The sequence below is a fragment of the Chrysochloris asiatica genome, unplaced genomic scaffold (genome assembly GCF_000296735.1).
Source record: "Chrysochloris asiatica unplaced genomic scaffold, ChrAsi1.0 scaffold00100, whole genome shotgun sequence".
In the NCBI taxonomy this organism is placed as follows: domain Eukaryota; kingdom Metazoa; phylum Chordata; class Mammalia; order Afrosoricida; family Chrysochloridae; genus Chrysochloris; species Chrysochloris asiatica.
Window position 1 is genome coordinate 2,672,062 of NW_006408618.1, and position 5,117 is coordinate 2,677,178.

A 5,117-nucleotide genomic window follows, 5' to 3' on the forward strand; every position below is an offset into this window, starting at 1 on the left:
GGCCTTAAGGTTCGCAGCCCGATTCGTAACCACTACGCTACCAGAGCTCCTTCAAGAAGTTGATAGAATTCTTCAATTTCATCATCACTGGTTTTAATGGTTGGTGCATAAATTTGAATAATAGTGGTATTAACTGATCTTCCTTTGTGGGAGTATGGATACTATCCTATCACAGTGTTGCACTTCAAGATAGATCTTGATGTGTTCTTTTTGATGATGAATGTGATGCCATTCCTCTTCACTTTGTCATTCCCAGCATACCAAACCATGTGATTGTCAGATTCAAATGATCAATACCACTCCTTTCAACTCATTAATGCCTAGGATATCAATTTTTATACGTTCCATTTCATTTTTTATACTTTCCAATTTCCTAGATTCATACTTTGCTCTGATTATTAATGGATATTTTAAAGCTGTTTCTCTACATTAGAGTTGTGCCCCATCAGCAAACAAAGGTCCCAAGGGCTTTACTCCATTCATCATAGTCAACTCTACTTTGAGAAGGCAGCTCTTCCCCAGTCACATTTTGAGTGTCTTCCAACCTGAGGATCTCCTTTTCTGGCACTATACCTGACAATATTCTGGTGCTTTTCATCATGTTTCAGTATTCACTATTCTGGTGTTGACAGTGTTCCACTGCTTATTATAAGGTTTTCAGTGACTAAATATTCAGAAGTAATATGACTCTCTTTCTCCCTAGTCTGTCTTGGTCTGGAAGCTCAGCTGACACCTGTCCACCATTGGTGGCCCTGCTTGTATTTAAAATACCGGTGGCATAGCTTCCAAAATCACAGCAGCTTACAAGCCACCACAGCATGACCAACTGACAGATGAGTGGTGTATTAGACACTTATGTGTGGCAAAAGATTTCACCAACAGAGTAGAAACTGAACCCACAGACTGGGGAAAACATTTTTGGCAATGACATATCAAATAAGGGACTAATCTCTTAGATGTATAAAAAACTTCAACACATCAACAATAAAAAGACAAATAATGCAATTTAAAAATGGGCAGAGTATATGAGCCGACACTTCACTAAAGAAAACATTCAGACAGCCAACATACATAAGAAAAAATGCTGATGATCATTGACCATTGTTATAATTGCCATGGAGTTGGTTTCTGCTTACAGAAACCCTATATAGAGTTTCTGAGACTTTAAATTTTTGTGGGAGCAGAAGACCTCATCCTTTTTCCGTAGAACGACTGATGTGCTCAAACCGCTGATCTTGTGGTTCACAGCCCAGTGTTTATCCTGTGGAGCTACCATGCTTTCCTATGGACCATTGTTGTTGTTGGTAAGTGCCGTCAAGTCAGTTCCTACTCATAGTGAGTTTGTATAGGGTTGCCTAGGAGCAGCTGGTAGGTTTGGACTGCCAAACATGTGATTCACAGTCCAGTGCTGATTCTACAGCACCTACAGGTCAGGAATCCATTGACCATTGTTGTTGTTGTTAATGGCCATCAAGTTAGTTTCAATTCATAGTGATCCTGTATAGGGTTTCTTAGGATCAGATGGTGAGTTTGAACTGCTCACCTTGTGGATCACAGTCCAGTGCTTATCCTACAGCATCACACCAAATGTAATTTAAAAGAGCTGTGAGATGTCATCTCACCCCAGCAAAGTTCAAAAGAACAGAGAACAAAAAAATGCCGAAGAGGGAGTAGAGAGACTAGAACCCTCATTCACGGCTAATGGGACTCTAAATTGTACCATCACTGTGGAATACAGGGCTTTCTTTAAAAGTTGGAAATAGAAACACCATGTAACCCATCAATCCTCCTATTGGTATATACCATAGGGAAATAAGAGTTGTAATACAAGTATTCACCACAGCATGATTCACAATAGCAAAAAGATGGGAATAACCTAAAGACCTATTAGGGGAAGTATGGATAAACAAACTTTGGTACATACATACAATGGACTACTAAGAATATCAATGACTCTCACAATACGGATGAATATGAAGGACATTATGCTGAATAAAATTGTTGTTGTTAGATGTTTTGGAGTCTACCCCGGCTCGTAGCTACCCTATACATAACATCAAAACAGTATCCAATTCTGTACCACCCTTAAAATTGTTATACTTTAGCCCATTGTTGCTGCCACTATGTCAGTCCATCTTGTTGGGACTCTTTCTCTTTTTCCATGACCCTCCACTTTACCATACATGATGTCCTTCTCTAGAGACTAGTCCCTCCTGATAATATGTCCAAAGAATGAGAAACAAGCTTTGTCATCTTCTCTTCTAAGAAACATTCTGGCTGTACTTCTTTCAATACAAATCTGTTTGTTCTTCTGGCAGTCCTTGGTAATTTCAATAATCTTCACCAGCACCAAATTCAAATGCATCGATTATTTGATGATCTTCCTTATTCATTATACCACTTTCACATGTATGTGGCAATTGAAAATATCATAGCTTGGGTCAGGCACACCTCAGTCCTCAAATTGGCCTCTTTGCTCTTCAACACTTTAAAAAAAATCTTTTGCATAAATTAAATGCAAAAGTGCTTGGGGTTAGATCAAAAGGGAAGAACATGTTCAGCGTTTCTCAAACTGAAGAAGAAATTCAAGTTTCCATTTGCAATACTGAAGAATTCTATGAACAGAATATTGAATGGCACAGGAAGCATCAAAAGAAGATGGAAGAGATGGATTTAAGACCATCGCTCAGCATGGGGAGAAGTGGCCAGGGAATGGTCCAGTTGGGTGGGCAGGAACCAAAGTAACTGCAACTGTGTACTAGAGCATAGCATGGCACTGTCCCTCATGGAGACTGAGAGGCGGGCAACTGGGGCTGAACCTCATCCCACTGGTGGTCATGGAGAGAGTCTAAGGCCCAGCAGAAAGAGCTTTTATGAACTTTGTGAAGACATTAGACTTTGGACCCTAAAACCATATATTAGAGAAGCCCTTCACATATGGAAGCTCTTCCACATCTGAAAGTGCTTATCAAAGGAGAATAAAAAGACACGAGCAAGTAATTCAGACTCTCAGCCTCACTACTCATTATAGTAGTACCCTCAAGAGACAATATAGTTAAATGATAGAAATGGATGGAGCAATTGCAGGAGACAATTTAATGAAGAAATGGGCCAGTGGATATGGAATCTCCTTGGTAGCTATCACCCGCAGGTCACCTTGATAAAGGACAAGGATCTGGTCAGTGAAGAAGGAAAAGAGGCCAACATGAAGCTAAAGCAACAAGCAATTTTCCTTGTCATCTTTCTCTTCACCAAAGTTTTTCTGATGGACAATTTAGATACATCACCTGCTAACCAAAAGGACCAGAGGGCATTTTACTGAATGATGGCTGGTTTGTGGATGGAGTTAGAGCCCAAACTAGACCACATCTTGCAGTCTCTCTGGGAGATTGAAGTCCAGAGGGTGGTTCCCTGGGAAATCATACACACCACTGTCACCAAGAAAATCATTAAAGCTGATGTGGGTTGTAAAGGGACCCAACTAAAGCCTTAACATACTTGAAGAAGGACAAAAAGTTGTCTTCAAACCTAAGCAATATAGTCGACTATGTGGTAAAGGGAAACAGTATGATGGTTATAATAGACATAATGCAAAGATAGCAACCTTTTCTCTGGACAGGACTCTGGGCTTCTGGCAAGTCCCCTTGGTGGTTGTCAGACTTATTAATCTGGGGACAAAGATCAAGTCTGTTTCCACAGAGCAGCTATTGAACACCATCCCAATTGTAGAAAACAATACTTATTTCTATGAGAAGAGTTATTACTGCTGAGAAACCGAGCTAGCTTGTGCTGATGAAGACACAATGGAGGAATCCGCCAAGCTTTGACCCCAAATGTGTGGCCTTTGCAAAAATGCAGACATTCATGTGGCAGGACTTACTGAGAGGGTAAATTGACCAGGTAAGTGTCCCTGTAGGCCACTGATTAATTCTCCCCCTGTTTCTTGTCTGGTGTCAACCCGATTGGGAGCCAGGGATTCTGACCAACACTCAAAAGACTGGAGATCAAGCAGGAACCTGTTAGTCAGGGACTCTATCATCTGTATTTGAAATGTGCCAGATACAGAATTTGCACTCCCTAAACCTGGTGATGCTGCTTGCTTCCAGTTATAAGTATGATGGCAGCTACTGTGTTGATGCTGTGAAGAAAGTGCCCCCTTATGACTCGGACCCACACCTCTTGGACATCATTGACACAATTGTCTTTGTCTGATAGGCAATACTGACTACCATCACTATGAGAGCATTCTAGATGACGAAGGCACCGATGCGCTCATCCTTTTCAATAATGCCAAAGTTGTGGGAACTGCTTTCTGGATGTTAGAACCATTCTCACACCTCTCTATCAGTGTTGCATCATTTGGGTTCCTACCTGGGACAGATTGAACTATCTTTAAAAAATGGTGTGCTGAAGTCTGCCTTAAAATTGGTCATAGCCAACGATCTCATCGCCACAGTGCACTCTAACCTTCACTTGGGTGCAATGGACCAGTGGCTTCTGAGTGAAGCTATGCACGGATTAGTTTGGCATGGATGCTGTGCTGGTGGAAGCACAGGTAATTCCTAACACAAAGCATGAAACTTCTTTCTACAAAGATAAACAGTACAATCCATTTCATATGGTATGCAATGGGCTAGCAATGTCTAGCAGCAGGTTCTGGTGATAACAGATAAAGTACCCTTGGATGTCTTTTGTGTTTTCTGTAGCAGAAACTAAAGCAGAGACTATGCGTGTCAAACCATATAGAGTTGCTCTTGCCAAACCACCTGCTGACTTAGTTGGCATTATATACCCATCCTAGACACAGGCATTGTGGTGTGTGAGTTTTCATTTTCCATGCCAAAGAACAAGTAGAGGTTTGATATCTGGATAAGTAATTGATGAGATTGGTTCTGGAGTGTGTGTTTTGAGTTGAACCTTACAATCTGTGGATTTTCTGGAAAAAAAAAAAAACAACTCTACGATCTCTTGTGTCCTTTTGTTTAACTAGGACAAGTCAAACAGGAAAGGAGTTCTGGTGGTGTAGTGGATTACACATTAGGCTACTAACTGCAAGGTCAACAGTTTGAATCCACTAGCCACTCCATGAAGGAAGGGTGAGGGTTTTTATTCCTGTA

The 5,117-nt window shown here is 40.9% G+C and overlaps 1 pseudogene; it reads left to right on the forward strand.

Moving 5' to 3' along the window:
• Positions 1-3,127: 3,127 nt before the first annotated feature.
• LOC102820283 lies at positions 3,128-4,663 on the forward strand (annotated as a pseudogene).
• The last annotated feature ends 454 nt before the right edge of the window (positions 4,664-5,117 follow it).